We start from the raw sequence: 16,466 nt of genomic DNA, 5'->3' as shown, positions 1-16,466 counted from the left end.
TGGATGGATCGGGAAAAATATCTGCCACCTGCAGCTTCATCCTGAATATATTCAAATTGTTCCAGTCCTGAACCATTTCAGACTGTAGTTCGGATGCTCACATGTCTCACTATTTGGATTTTGTTTTGCGATTACATTCTAAAGTGCAGACTACAGACAAGAACATTGTATTTTTGAAAACGTAATATTATAAAATTGGATAACTTCATAAACTATAATAATAAAATATTAATTGCTTGCTTCAATTGAAACGGTTCTTTATCTTGCTCATATATTTGAAGCCAAATTATCTGGACATGCTTTCTTCAACAGATTGGCTAGTTTAGAAAATGTTTTCACTGTTACCTGTATAAATTTCAACCTCATATTTAGGTCGTCAAGCTGGTGAGAAATCTTTGGAGAGAAAGAGACATCAAGCGGAGATAACTGACTGGCCAGATCATTTAATATTTTGACTTCTTGTTTGACTGGGGCAATTTCTTCTTTAAAAGCCTAATGGAGAGGAAGCGTATAAAATCTGAGAAACATCCTGAAATTAATGATTAAATGTTAATAAGAAATTAAGTTAAAACTAAAATCCTAATATTAAATATAATATACAAAAGCATCTGCTGGAAATGACATTTAATTCACAAAGATCTCGAGTTAAAAGTAACAGTGACGATGAAACTATCATAAATTATTGTAACAGAAAACTGAATTCACTAATCTATTCTTTAGGGAAAGGAATCTGCATCCCTTCACAATTCTGGTATCTGACTTCAAATTCACAGGAATATGGCTGACTCTCTACTGACTTCCAAAATGGCCTACCAAGCCATTCCTGGATGGGAAATGAATGTTAGCCTTGCCAGCAGTGCCCTCATCCTGTGAAAGAATGCTTTTAAAAAAGTGGATTTAATAAATGTAAAAGTAAGGAACAAAACAGGACAAATCAACTCAACAAGGCTTTGAAGGATAATACTACTTAGTCCTGTTCTTCTTTCTTACGTTACGTTCTCTCGCATGAAGGGTCGAGGCCCGAAATGTCAGCTTTTGTGCTCCTGAGATGCTGCTTGGCCTGCTGTGTTCATCCAGCTCCACACATTGTTATCTCGCATTCTCTAGCATCTGCAGTTACCATTATCTCTCGCAAGCAAAGGTTGATGTCTTTCAAAACCCAATCTCAGATTTTGCAGGCAGTCCTTACCCTGAAAAAATACAAAATATGTATAAAGAAGAAAACTGGAGGTGAAACCATTCAAACAATTTGCATTGGCACAACAAATGTTCAAACTGTAAAAGCAGGTTAAGCACCTGTATATGAGGAAACTGTACTCAAACTTTAAACAGACACTTACAGCCAACAAATGCGAGAAACATCCATTTCTTTCTGCATTACCAATTTTGCTGTTGGGAAAATAGGCCTAGACTTAGCAATGTAAATTCAAACAAGATAGCACCCTCTCAGATCTCAACACTCACAGTCGTAGAGTTCTGTTTTCACATGTTGGAGTATAATAGCATCAAGTACAATACACCAAATCTTTTTTGGTACCTTTTCCTTCCATAAAACTGCTTTTAATAGATGCGCACAGAATTCATTTTATACACATTTAAATGTTTCTAAGTTCAAGAGGCCAGTTCCAGCACTTGGACTTGCATCTTCTTCATCATCACAACAGAACAAAATAAAGACCCACTCTTTCTAAGTCACGTTTTCAATTGTTAGTGACAAGGTGAAGTGCGAGAACTGCTCACTCGATGTTAAAATCTCTTAACTATGTACCTATATATTTCAATCCTGTGAAATATGTGGAATGAATTCGAGAAAAGGATTAATTTTGTTGCTCTGGGAGAGAGCTGGTACAGATAAAATAGGTTGAATGGCCTTCTCCCATGCTAAAAATGTCCATAACTGTTCTTGGCGCTGCTAAATTAAAGTGGGCATCCTTTCATTATGACTGTGAGGCGCAGCATGTTATGATAGATGGCATAATGGAGAAATCCTTTGTTATTAATAAACTTTTCAGCACGAGGCATCCTTCTGAAGTCAAATGTTCGACATATACCTGTTGCACTGACTTGGTTTCAAACACTTATAATGTGGAGGTGCTGGTGTTGGACTAGGATGGACAAAGTCAGAAGCCACATGGCATCAGGTTATAATCTGACAGGTTTATTTGAAATCATACAAGCTTTTGAAGTGCAGTCCCTTCATCACGTGTGGTCAGAGAGGAAAACACACAGGCACACAATTTATAAGCAGACAGATCAAAAGATCATACAACTGGTGTGAGTGGAGTGTCAGATAATAAGTCTTCATCCAGGATGTTTGTTTATTTGCAGATATTTTGTTGAAGAAACACACAGCTTGGAGTTACAGTCAGTGTGGTGTGTTATAAATAGTATCAGAGATAATGGGAACTGCAGATGCTGGAGAAGTCCAAGATAATAAAATGTGAGGCTGGATGAACACAGCAGGCCAAGCAGCATCTCAGGAGCACAAAAGCTGACGTTTCAGGCCTAGACCCTTCATCAGAGAGGGGGATGGGGAGAGGGAACTGGAATAAATAGGGAGAGAGGGGGAGGCGGACCGAAGATGGAGAGTAAAGAAGATAGGTGGAGAGAGTATAGGTGGGGAGGTAGGGAGGGGATAGGTCAGTCCAGGGAAGACGGACAGGTCAAGGAGGTGGGATGAGGTTAGTAGGTAGATGGGGGTGCGGCTTGGGGTGGGAGGAAGGGATGGGTGCGAGGAAGAACTGGTTAGGGAGGCAGAGACAGGTTGGACTGGTTTTGGGATGCAGTGGGGGGGGGGGGGGGGAAGAGCTGGGCTGGTTGTGTGGTGCAGTGGGGGGAGGGGACGAACTGGGCTGGTTTAGGGATGCAGTAGGGGAAGGGGAGATTTTGAAACTGGTGAAGTCCACATTGATACCATATGGCTGCAGGGTTCCCAGGCGGAATATGAGTTGCTGTTCCTGCAACCTTCGGGTGGCATCATTGTGACAGTGCAGGAGGCCCATGATGGACATGTCATCTAGAGAATGGGAGGGGGAGTGGAAATGGTTTGCGACTGGGAGGTGCAGTTGTTTGTTGCGAACTGAGCGGAGGTGTTCTGCAAAGCGGTCCCCAAGCCTCCGCTTGGTTTTCCCAATGTAGAGGAAGCCGCACCGGGTACAGTGGATGCAGTATACCACATTGGCAGATGTGCAGGTGAACCTCTGCTTAATGTGGAATGTCATCTTGGGGCCTGGGATAGGGGTGAGGGAGGAGGTGTGGGGGCAAGTGTAGCATTTCCTGCGGTTGCAGGGGAAGGTGCCGGGTGTGGTGGGGTTGGAGGGCAGTGTGGAGCGAACAAGGGAGTCACGGAGAGAGTGGTCTCTCCGGAAAGCAGACAGGGGTGGGGATGGAAAAATGTCTTGGGTGGTGGGGTCGGATTGTAAATGGCCAAAGTGTCGGAGGATGATGCGTTGTATCCGGAGGTTGGTAGGGTGGTGTGTGAGAACGAGGGGGATCCTCTTAGGGCGGTTGTGGCGGGGGCGGGGTGTGAGGGATGTGTTGCGGGAAATACGGGAGACGCAGTCAAGGGCGTTCTCGATCACTGTGGGGGGAAAGTTGCGGTCCTTAAAGAACTTGGACATCTGGGATGTGCGGGAGTGGAATGTCTTATCGTGGGAGCAGATGCATCCCTCACACCCCGCCCCCGCCACAACCGCCCGAAGAGGATCCCCCTCGTTCTCATCCGCTTTTCAAAACATTGATCTATTCACGTGTACTATCCCTCTCGCTAACTTCATGAGAATTCATTCCAATCACTGAACTCCTCACGCTGACCCACCCCAGATCAAAAAATTCAGCTGAGATCAGGAACTGATCGAGCCTGTATGGCTGAGCTGGCTTTTAAAAAGTTTGCCAGTGAGAGAGTCCCATTGAGAAACATTCATTCAAAAAAAATATAATTGCATGGATTGCTCTCCAATCCTAAACTCTATTCAAATTCCGTGGGCTGAACGGTTGGTTTGTGATGCAGAGTGATGCCCTGCAGAGAGGGCTCAATTGCCACACCAGTGAGCTTACCACAAAGGATCTTCGCCTCAACCCCTCTACTTGCCCGAGGCATGGTGATCTTCAGATTAAATCATAACCAGTTGTCTCTCTCTAAGGAGTGGCCAAATGGTGTGGTAAGACTTCACCTTTAGTCCTGATAACATGGCAACAAGCAGATAACTCACCTGATGTCACTGACCAATAAAATCCTCAATTATACTAATATTACCAATGTGATATCATCAGAAGGCATGCTCAACTAAGTTTTAATTTACAAATTAAGTTAACAACCATTCAATCAATATTACTTCACTACTCATATTACTGATTGTCTCGATACAACATTGCGGTTACATCTGTTCATAAGTGAAGTGTAAAGTAATTGCACTTACTGTGGTTTTATCAATGTGATCCTGCAATGCGTCAATAAACAGGTCATTCACAGGTTGCCAATCAGTGTGGACCCCCTCAGCTGTTATCACATGAGACTCAAGATCATCCAGAGCTTTCTGCGGTTCTTGAAGTTTCTCTAACGCCTTTTCCACCTGTTTCTGCCAGTTGCTCGCATGGGTTTTCAATTGGTCCCAATTTTCCTTCACGTCAATTGACTGTTTGCAGACAGCTTGGGCAATTCTCTGGGCTCTCTCTTCCGGGGTAGATTCTGGAAATATGAAGTGCAAATAATTTATCAACTATTCATGACTTGGATCTATAGAACTTAAGTGTTCTTTCTAAACCCCTTTCCTTTAAAAGGTCTCTGGACTTTCTCCTGAAATTGGGAATACATAGTATAAGACTAAAGATTTTATGACAGGCACATCAATGATAAATTCTGTAATTAGCTAGCAGGTCGCGGAGCCATTAACGGGGAATCACGGAGAACCAATACAAAGCCGAATAAAATTCGGCCGATATTTGAAATTTATGACTACCAAGCAAACTTTAAAAAAGGAAAAGGATTAGAGTAACTAAACGGGTAAAATTCTCAACAAAAGATATGAAAAATCCTTTCAGGATATCTTTCATAGCTATGAAACAAACATCCAAAATAAACCAACTTTCATCTTTCAGGACAGGCAAGTTAGAATGACAAACCCTAAGTCTCCCCTGCATAGTTCTCTCCAGAACTCACTTAATGAGGTTGTTAAGACACTTAGAGATAACAAAGTGTGCAGCTGGACGAACACAGCAGGCCAAGCAGCATCTCAGGAGCACAAAAGCTTAGATGTTGGGCTGAGACCTTTCATCAGAAAAGGGGGAGGGGGAGGGGGAGAGGGTTCTGAAATAAATAGGGAGAGGGGGGGAGGCGGATCGAAGATGGATAGAGGAGAAGATAGGTGGAAAGGAGACAGACAAGTTAAAGAGGTGGGGATGGAGCCAGTAGAGGTGAGTGTAGGTGAGGAGGTAGGGAGGGGATAGGTCAGTCCGGGGAGGACGAACAAGTCAAGGAGATGGGACGAGGTTAGTCGGTACGAAATGGAGGTGCGGCTTGAGGTGGGAGGAGGGGATAGGTGAGAGGAAGAACAGGTTAGGGAGGTGGGACAAGCTGGGCTGGTTTTGGGATGCAGTTGGGCTCGTTTTGGGATGCAGTGGGGGAAGGGGAGACTTTGAAGCTTGTGAAGTTCACATTGATACCATTGGGCTGCAGGGTTCCCAAGCGGAATATGAGTTGCTGTTCCTGCCCCCTTCGGGTGGCATCATTGTGGCACTGCAGGAGGCCCATGATGCACATGCCGTCTAAGGAATGGGAGGGGGAGTTAAAGGAGTTAAAATGGTGGGTGACTGGAAGGTGCTGTTGTTGATTGCGAACCGAGCGGAGGTGTTCTGCAAAGCAAACATGAGATTTTTGTCTTCTACCTTGCACTCACTGGAGCACTGCAGCAAGCCTGAGACAGAGATTTTGGCCAGGGATCATGATGGGGTGCTCAAGTGATAGGCAATTGGAAACCTGGGGCCATTTTTATGTACAGAATATAGGTGTTCAGCCAAGTGGTTGGTCAGTCTGTGTTTCGTCTCCCCGGTGCAGAGCGAGACAATATTGTGAGCAGTGAATACAGTAGACTAGATTGAGTGAAGTGTGGGTAAATCGCTGCTTCCCCTGGAAGCCTTGGATAGTGAAGCCGGAGGAAGTAAATGGACAGATGTTATGCCTTCTGTGGTGGCATGGAAAGTGCTGTTGGGTTATGGGGAGGTGTTGCGAATGGATAAGGAGTGGACCGAGGTGTCCTGATGGAATGGTCCCTGCAGAAGGCTGACAAGGGAGGGGAGGGGAATATATGCCTGGTGGTGGGATCTTGTTGGAAATCGTGGCTGATGTTCTTCTAGATGTGGATATTGATGGGTTGGTCATTGAGGACCAGGGTACCTCATCAGGGGTGAGGCCAAAGTGTACGAGATGGGTTGGACATGGCCGAGAGCTCTGTCAACCACGAACGTAAGGAATGCTCAGTTGAGGAAGAATGCAGACATTTCGGAATCCCTCCAGCAGAAGACGATATCATGAGAACAAGTGAATCTGTCTGGACAGTCCTGTTTGAAGATTTTAGGAAGTAAGACTCTGTTGTTTGTCATAAAGGATATGGTTGAGTGATCATATTCAAACTGAAGAGACCAAGAATGTGAGCCTGCAGAATGGGTGGTGAACCATGCCTCTAGGAATTCCTCTGCGTGTCTACGCTTGGCTTGGGCTACTATGGTTACCTTGTCCCAGTTTCGTATGAGTGGCGTGATCCTCCACCCATAATGCAACCAACAAACAGATACAATTGGACCGCACATACAAACCCATACAGATCAAAACCCGAAATGACAGTACTCATGGTAACTGACCGGACAGTATAAATTCCAGACAGAGTAAAGTAACATTGTTTCGTTGGAGGCTCTGCTGGTGATGTCACCAATCATGGTGACGAAACGTCTCAATGAAAACAAGCCAGCTCGGCGAGCAAGTCAACAACCTCAATTTGAGCTACCTTGTTCAAGTGTTTCATTTTTGATCTTGAATGTTAAATCTCGCTCCAACACAGGGACGGAGGATTACTGTTAACAGCTGCATTATAACTAATTCAAATCGAATCATTGTTTTGACCAGTCCAGAGATGTGCAGGTTCGGTGGATTGGGAATGCTGAATTACCCACAGTGCCCACACACGTGTAGGTTAGGTATATCAGCCATGGGAAATGCAGGCTGACAGGGATAGAGTAGGGAATGGGGATGGGTCTGGGTGGGATGCTCTTTGTAGGGTTGCTGTGGACTTCTTGAACTGAATGGCCTGTTTCCACACTGGGGATTCTATAAAACTAGGTTTTACTGAATTAGTGAGAAAGTGAGTTTATCAATTGCTAAATGCAAGAAGTCATAAGGCACCACAAATACACACAAGTTAGAAACAAGAAATTAGTTCAAAAAACGTAAAAGTTAAGAGGGATACGGATAGTTCAGCCTTTGGATTGTTTGTGAGGAATAGAAAGTGGGATGTTGTGGCCACTACATTGGGCGATCCCCGGAATGCTTATGTGAATTCAGCAGTTAATTTTGAGATCCTTGTTGAAATTCTTTTGACCTTGTTTCCTTTTTGACATTGCCCTGGTTTGCAGAGCTCAGAGCAAGAGATTGTCTTTTCTTCTTAGCTGCAGCAGAGGCCTATGAAATGGCTGTCCTAGAACTGTGACCTCCACAACTCCGTAGACCACACGAGCATAGTCGCCCAGGAATACACACACACTGACATTAAAGAACTATTGGGATAACAATACTCAGCATGGGACTGGAAAAGACAGCATGTAGAAACAGAAAACAGCTGTAAATAGTGTCAAGAGGTGAAATAAAGTTATAAATCAAAATTAATGACTCTGTGCTTGCGTGCTCATTGTATTCAGAACAAAATCAACAAATTCATAGCACACATACAGGTTGACGGGCATGATTTGAGAGCTATTACAAAGACATGGTTATAAGGCGATCAACACTGGAGGTAAATGTGCAGGGCTACGTGACATTCCAAAAAGACAGGCAAGAGGGAAACTGACTGTAAGCGATGAAATTACTGTGAGAACAAGAAACGATCTTCAATCGGAAGACATAGAATCCAATTTTATTTATTTGCTAATGGGAGGAGGACATCACTAGCTCGGCAGTGTTTATTGTCCATCCCGAATTGCCCAGGGGACAGTTCAGAGTCAATCATCTAGCTGTGGGTCTGCAGTCACATGTAGGCCAGACCATGTAAGGATGGCAGTTTCCTTTCCGAAAGGACATCAGTGAAGCAGGTGGGTTTTTCTGACATTTGACAATGGATTCATGGTCATCATTAGATTCTTCATTCATGATTTTCTTTTGTATTCAATTCAAATTCCACCACCTGCTGTGCTGGGATTTGAACACCGGTCCCCAGAATGTTATCTAAGTCTCTGAATTAACAATCCAGCAATAATACCACTCGGCTATTTCCTCCCCAACCTTGGAACAAGAAAACCTGTAGTTGACTCCCACATGGGGGAAAACACTGAACCAGGAGCTTCTTCAACGGGGTGATCGCCTCTCCTTACATTTTAAGATAGCTATGAATAATCAGGACCTTGGGGGAAGCTACGAAATTGGGGGAAGGAAAATTACATCAGTATTAGGTAGGAGCTGAGCAGTATTAATTGGGAGGAGCTTTGATTGAACAAGTCGGCATTTGATACGCGGGAGATATTTAAAGACCTACTGATCAGCGTTCAGAACTGGCCTATTCCAGGGAAGGAGGAATGACAAGGATGGCAATCTAAGGACATATGGACAGAAGAAATAAAGGAGTAGGTCATCTGTCTCTTCCAGCTCGCTCCGCCATTCAATAAGGTCATCGCTGATCTTTTTGCGGACTCAGTTCCACTAACCCTCCCATTCACCATAACACTCAATTCCTTTCCTGTTCAAAGATCTATCTGTCTTGGCCTTTAAAACATTCAACCAGGGAACCTTGACTGTTTCACTGAGCAGAGAATTCCACAGATTCACAACCCTTTGGATGAAGAAGCTCATCCTCAACTCAGTCTGAAATCTGTTCACCCTTATTTTGAGGCTGTGCCGCCTAGTTGTAATTTCACCCATCAGTGGAAACAACTTCCGTGTTTCTTTCCTATCTATTTCTTTCATCATTTTAAAAGGTGCTATTAGAACACCCCTCATTCTTCGAAGTCTCAGAGAGTGCAATCCAAGTCTCCTCAATCTCTCCCCATACAGCAACATTTTCAATTGTGGAATCAATCTTGTGAAGCTCCTTTGCACCCCCTCCACTGCCAGCACATCCTTTCTCAAGTGAGGAGACTAAAACTGTACAAACTATTCGACATCAAGCCTCACCAGCACCCTATACAACTGGAGCATCCCCTCCCGATTTTTAAACTCAATTCCTTTGCTGTTCAAAGATCTGTCTGTCTTGGCCTTTAAAACATTCAGCCGGGGAATAGCAGCATGCTACAATTTTTCACCATTTAACTAAAACTCCATTTTGTCCTAATTGCTACCAAAATGGATAGTCTCACTTTTACCATCGTTGCACTCCATCTGCCATTGTCCATTCACTTACACTTTCTGCGTCCTTCTGCAGATGTTCATTATCCTCTTCACACAACACTAAAATGAGTGGTAGAGTAATCTGTGAACTGTAACTGAACATAGAAGAACACAACGCAGAACAGGCCCTTCGGCCCTCCATGTTGCGCCGACCTGTGAACTAATCGAAGCCCATTCCCCTGCACTATCCTATTGTCAACCATATGCTGATCCAAGGGCTGTTTAAATGCCCCTCATGTGGCTGAGTTAACTTCATTGGCAGACAGGGCATTCCACACCCTTACCACTCTCTGAGTAAAGAACCTGCCTCTGACATCTGTCTTAAATCCATCACCCCTCAAAGTGTAGCTGCACCCACTTGTACAAGCTGAAGTCATCATCCTCGGAAAAAAACTCTCACTGTGCACCCTATCTAATCCACTGACCATCTTGTGTGTCTCTATTAAATCCCCTCTGAGCCTCCTTCTCTCCAATGAGAACAGACCCAAGTTCCTCAGCCTTTCTTCATAAGACCTTCGCTCCAGACCAGGCAACATTCTGGTAAATCTCCTCTGCACCTGTTCCAATGATTCCACATCCTTCCTGTAATGGAGCGACCACGCAATATTCAAACTGAGGCCGCACTAGCGTTTTGTAGAGTTGCAGCATGACATCACGTCTCCGCAACTCAATCCCTCTACCAATGAAACCTAAAACACCATCAGACTTCTGAACAGCACTATCAACCTGGGTGGCAATTTTCAGGAATCTATGTACATGGACACCACGATCCCTCTGCTCATCTCCACTGCCAAGAATCTTTCCGTTGACCCGGTGTTCTGCCTTCCTATTATTCCTCCCAAAGTGAAACACCTCACATTTATCCATATTAATCTCCATTTGCCAAATTTCGGGACAATTCTGCAGTTTATCCAAGTCTCCCTGCAACCTGCAACATTCTTCCACACTGTCCACCACTCCACCGACTTCAGTGTCATCTGCAAACTCACGAACCCATCAACCAATTCCTGCGTCCAAGTCATTTATACAAATGACAAACAGCAGTGGTCACAAAACAGATCCTTGAGGCACACCACGCGTTACCGGACTCCAGGCTGAATATTCTCCATCAACCACCACTTGGTGCCTTCTTACCGAAAGCCAGTTTCTAATCCAACTGGCTAAATCTCCCTCAATCCCGTGCCTCTGTATTTTCTTCGAGAGCCTACCATGGGGAAACTTATCAAAGGCTTTACTCAAGTCCATGTACACCACGCCAACTGCCCGACCCTCATCCACATGCTTGGTCACCTTCTCAAAAAACTCAATGACGTTTGTGAGACACGACCTGCCCTTGACGAATCCATGCTGACTATCTCCAATCAAGTTGTTGATTGTTGGATGATTATAAATCCTATCTCTTATAATCCTTTCCAAAATTTTTCCTGCAACACACCTAAGGCTCACAGGTCTATAATTGCCTGGGTCATTCCTACTGCCCCTCTTGAACAAGGGCACAACATTTGCAATTCTCCACTCCTCTGGTACTAAACCTGTAGACAATGAGGACTCCAAGATCAAGGCCTAAGGCTCCACCACCTCCTCCCTAGCATCCCAGACAATCCTCGGAAAAATCCTATCAGGCCCAGGGGCTTTACCGACCGTCACACGTTGTGGAATTGATGACACTTCCTCCTTACTAACCTTAACCCTTTCAATTCTAGTAGCCTCTAACTCAGTCACCTCCTCTACAATATTCTCCTGTCCCTCAGTGAAAACAGATGAGAAACATTCATTTAGCACCTCTCCAATCTCCACAGCGTCCACACACAACTTCCCACTTCTGTCTTTGACTGGCCCTATGCCTACCCAAGTCATCCTCTTATTCCTCACATACCGATCGAAAGCTTTCGGGTTCTCCTTTATTTACCTGCCAGTGTCTGCTCGTGTACCCTCCTTGCTCTTCTTAACTCTCTCTTTAAATCCTTCCTAGCTAATCTGTAGCTCTCCATCACCTCATGTGAACCATCTGGTCTCATCGTCACATCAGCCTCCCTCTTCTGCTTAACAAGAGATACAGGTTTTTTAGTAAACCACGGTTCCCTTAGCTGATCGCTTCCTCCCTGCCTGACAGGGACGTACCTATCAAGGACACGCAATATCTGTTCCTTAAACCAGCTCCACAATTCAATTGTCCCCATTGCCCTGCATTTTGCACACCCATTCTATGCCTCCTTAGTCTTGCCGAATCGCACTACAAGGGAGGAATGGAGAAGCCGATAGTGAAGGGGACTATCAGAGGTTACAGCAGAACATAGATAGACTGGAGAGTTGGGCAGATAAATGGCAGATGGAGTTCAATCCGGGAAAATGCGAGGTGATGCATTTTGGAAGATCAAATTCAAGGACGAACTATACAGTAAATGGAAAAGTCTTGGGGAAAATTGATGAACAGAGAGATCTGGGTGTTCAGGTCCATTGTTCCCTGAAGGTGACAACGCAGGTCAATAGGGTGGTCTCGAAGGCATATGGCATGCTTTCCTTCATTGGATGGGGTATTGAGTACAAGACTTGCCAAGGTCATGTTGCAGTTGTATCGGACTTTGGTTTGGCCACATTTGGACTACTGTGCACAGTTCCAGTCGCCACATTCCCAAAAGGTTGTGGATGCTTTGGAGAGGGTGCAGAGGAAGTTCACCAGGATGCTGCCTTGTATGGAGGGTGCTAGCCATGAAGAGAGGTTGAGTAGGTTAGGATTATTTTCATGAGAAAGATGGAGATTGGGGGGGACCTGATTGAGGTCAACAAAATCATGAGGGTATAGACAGGGTGAACAGCAAAAAGCTTTTTACCCCCAGAGTGGAGGACTCAATTACGAGGGGTCATGAGTTCAAAGTGAGAGGAGCAAAGTTTAAGGGACATATGCATGGAAAGTTCTTTACACAGAGGTTGGTGGGCACCTGGAACGTGTTGCCAGCGGAGGTGGGAGACGCAGACACGTTAGCGTCTTTTAAGATATATTTGGACAGGTACGTGAATGGGCAGAGAGCAAATGGACACAGACCGTGAGAAAATAGGTGACAGGTGAGACAGAGGATCTTGATCGGCGCAGGCTTGGAGGGCTGAAGGACCTGTTCCTGTGCTGTAATTTTCTTAGTTGTTTTGACTGACTAGAGGGAGCGAGGGAGGGAGGAATGGATGGCTGGTGGGAGGGAGCGAGGGAGCGAGGACTGACTGGAAGAAGGAATGGATGACTGGAGGGAGCAAGAGGAAGGGGGGGCAAAGGGGCAGGAGGAGGAGGGGGGCAAAGGAGCAGGAGGAGGAGGGGGCAAAGGGGCAGGAGGAGGGGGGCAAAGGGGCAGGAGGAGGAGGGGGAAAAGGGGCAGGAGGAGGAGGGGGAAAAGGGGCAGGAGGAGGAGGGGGAAAAGGGGCAGGAGGAGGAGGGGGCGGGGGGCAAAGGGGCAGCAGGAGGAGGGGGGCAAAGGGGCAGGAGGAGGGGGGGCAAAGGGGCAGGAGGAGGGGGGGCAAAGGGGCAGGAGGAGGGGGGGCAAAGGGGCAGGAGGAGGGGGGGCAAAGGGGCAGGAGGAGGGGGGGAACGGAGGAAGGGAGATGAACACAGCAGACAGGCTGACATCAGCTTCCCTGGCCTCTGATGCTGCATGTCCTGCTGTTTCATGCTCATGAACACCTCGTTACCTCCCATTCTCTTTTGTTTGTGTTTTATCACTCTTCCTCCCTCACTCTGATTCTCTCCCCCTCTCTCACCTCTGCTGGCCCTAATTTCACTCCCTTGTCATGCTCCTTTATTTCCATCTTTCTGTCCCTTTTCTCTCTCCCACCACAAACTCTCTCTCTTTCTCACTCTGGCTTTATTCACAGGGGGAGAGAGTACAAGAGCAAAGGAAACCAAAGCACGCAGCGCCTTCGGCTGAGAGAGAAATGAAGCACTGCCGGAGATTTTCCAAACCCTGACACGGGGGTTGCCTCTCTCTCTCTCTCTCTCGACAGTCTCTGTGACTGCCCCATCAAACCCCACACCCATTCCCTTACCATGGTGTCTCTCCACAAACCCACCTCCGGGTAGAAATGCAAACACAAGTTGCTGAAAATGCTCAGCATCTGTCAAGAAAAAGTCCCGAGGTAGCGTTTTGGGTGCGATGACCCTTTCCCTCAGAGCTCCGGCCAGAAATGCTCTGAGACAGGGTCCCCTTGTAGTCGGAGAGCTGCGGGTCGATCTCGGCTGGTCGCTTGGCGCAGGGCATCAAGAGCTCCCCTCAGCCCCTGGAAGGGGTCTGTTCAGCCCCTAACCTTATACTGACCCTGGTTCTGTCCTTTCCTCATCCCTGGGAGCCCCTCCTGCCTTCCCACCTTGTCGTCGGAGTGCTATTCGGCTACGGAGGGTTGTGCGATAAAGATCCTACTTCCCACAGCGGCGGGGCGAGGGGGCATCCCCTCGCTCCGAAAACACCTCCTCCCATCTCATCTTGTGGCAGTGGCTGTTCGGCTGAAGAAAGCAGCTCTGCCCGTGACCCCAAACCTCCCTACAACACCCCTCTCCTAAACCAACCCCCACCACGACCCTTTTGCAGTAGCTGTAAGCCATTCAGTCACTGGGCTGTACGATAGTGACTCTCCCCATGTCCTCTCACTTCCAAGACGGCTATCCTCGAAACCCCACCCCATTCCATCCCCCGCCTTCCCTTTACCTTGTAGTACGAGAGCAGTAGGCTGTTCGGCTACGGAAACCCGCGCAGGGCTGTATAATAGACACCCTCCCAATGTCCCCCCCAGCCTTCCCTCACCCGGGGAGGGCTATTCTCACCCCCAAAACATACATTCCCAAACCCTCGCTTTGTGATAGGAGCGGCGCAGGATGTGAAACAGGGACCGTGCTCATGTCCCCAGTCCTCCCTTCACCCCAAACCCCGCTCTCACCTTGCAGTAGGAGATAGTTTTCGGCTACTCAGCCCCGGAAGGCGTCGCGGACCCGCGGCCGGGTGCTCGGGGAGCGCAGGCTCGGTGCCAGGCAGCTGTTCAGGCAGGTAGCTGTGCCCAGGAGCCGGGCGAAGAGGCCTTCTCCCACCTCGGATCCCCGCTCCCGGCAAAGGCGGCGCAGGGCTGAGCCACTGAGCAGCGAGCGCTCCGGCAGCCCGGATGCCTGCTCCCAGCCCGGTGGTCATGCTGGAGGCCGCTGGAGAACAGGAGGTTGTAGGGGTCCGGGAGCGTCGTGCGATGATCCCCGCTGCCGAACCGCTGGGTCCTCAGCCCACGCCTGGGAAAAGGGATCCAGACAGCGGACTCATCGCCGAGGCAGAGTCGGGGGTGGGAAAAGGCTTGAGTAGGACCAAGAGAGGAAGGGGATTGACTGAAAGGGAGAAAGAGACAGACTGTGTGTGTATGTGTGAGGGAGGGAGAGAGGGAGGGAGGGAGGTGGGGAGGGGGGATTAGAAATGCAGTCTGATTGCGGATGGCTTGGGTTCAAACAGAGATCTTTAAACTTTGTTCGAAAGAAACTCACAACGCTCCCTGCTGAGCGGGTGGAGAGGCTCGGATAGAGAGTAAGAGAGATGGAGGAAAAGGCGGGGGGAGGGGCGGCGCAAAGACAGCACAGAACAGGCACTTCAGCCCACAATGTTGTGCCGACCATTGATCCTCATGTATGCACCCTCAAATTTCTGTGACCATATGCATGTCCAGCAGTCTCTTAAATGACCCCAATGACCTTGCTTCCACAACTGCTGCTGGCAACGCATTCCATGCTCTCACAACTCTCTGCGTAAAGAACCTGCCTCTGACATCCTCTCTCTACTTTCCACCAACCAGCTTAAAACTATGACCCCTCGTGCTAGCCATTTCTGCCCTGGGAAATAGTCTCTGGCTATCAACTCTATCTATGCCTCTCATTATCTTGTATACCTCAATTAGGTCCCCTCTCCTCCTCCTTTTCTCCAATGAAAAGAGACCGAGCTCAGTCAACCTCTCTTCAGAAGATAAGCCCTCCAGTCCAGGCAGCATCCTGGTAAACCTCCTCTGAACCCTCTCCAAAGCATCCACATCTTTCCTATAATACGGCGACCAGAACTGGACGCAGTGTTCCAAGTGCGGTCTAACCAAAGTTTTATAGAGCTGCAACAAGATCTCACAACTCTTAAACTCAATCCCCCTGCTAATCAAAGCCAAAACACCATATGCTTTCTGAACAACCCTGTCCACTTGGGTGGCCATTTTAAGGGATCTATGTATCTGCACACCAAGATCCCTCTGTTCCTCCACGCTGCCAAGAATCCTATCCTTCATCCTGCACTCAGCTTTCAAATTCGACCTTCCAAAATGCATCACCTCGCATTTATCCAGGTTGAACTCCATCTGCCACCTCTCAGCCCATCTCTGCATCCTGTCAATGTCCCGCTGCAGCCTACAACAGCCCTCTACACTGTCAACGACACCTCCGACCTTTGTGTCGTCTGCAAACTTGCTGACCCATCCTTCAATCCCCTCATCCAAGTCATGAATAAAAATTACAAACAGTAGAGGCCCAAGGACAGAGCCCTGTGGAACCCCACTCACCACTGACTTGCAGGCAGAATATTTTCCTTCTACTACCACTCGCTGTCTTCTGTTGGCCAGCCAATTCTGTATCCAAGCAGCTAAGTTCCCCTGTATCCCATTCTTCCTGACCTTCTGAATGAGCCTACCATGGGGAACCTTATCAAATGCCTTACTGAAGTCCATATACACCACATCCACAGCTCGACCCTCATCAACTTTTCTAGTCACATCCTCAAAAAACTCGATAAGGTTTGTAAGGCATGACCTACCCCTCACAAAGCCGTGTTGACTGTATTTGATCAAGCCATGCTCTTCCAGATGGTCATAAATCTTATCCCTCTGAATCCTTTCTAAC

General features: G+C 47.2%; 1 long non-coding RNA gene across 2 annotated transcripts; it reads right to left on the bottom strand.

The window, feature by feature from the left end:
* Nucleotides 1-239: 239 nt before the first annotated feature.
* LOC132207564 (uncharacterized) lies at nt 240-14,962 on the bottom strand. 2 transcript variants are annotated; one of them, XR_009443575.1, is made up of 4 exons: nt 14,498-14,962; nt 4,419-4,687; nt 991-1,190; nt 240-492 (listed from the first exon to the last, which is right to left on the bottom strand). It is a non-coding gene; the product is annotated as an uncharacterized LOC132207564 (long non-coding RNA). The 2 variants fall into 2 exon arrangements; XR_009443574.1 differs by lacking the exon at nt 240-492 and having other exon boundaries at nt 772-1,190.
* Between the last annotated feature and the right edge of the window lie 1,504 nt (nt 14,963-16,466).

The sequence above is a fragment of the Stegostoma tigrinum genome, unplaced genomic scaffold, assembly GCF_030684315.1.
Source record: "Stegostoma tigrinum isolate sSteTig4 unplaced genomic scaffold, sSteTig4.hap1 scaffold_101, whole genome shotgun sequence".
NCBI lineage: Eukaryota > Metazoa > Chordata > Chondrichthyes > Orectolobiformes > Stegostomatidae > Stegostoma > Stegostoma tigrinum.
The sequence above is the reverse complement of the archived record's forward strand: the minus strand, read 5'-3'. Positions and strand labels throughout refer to the sequence as shown.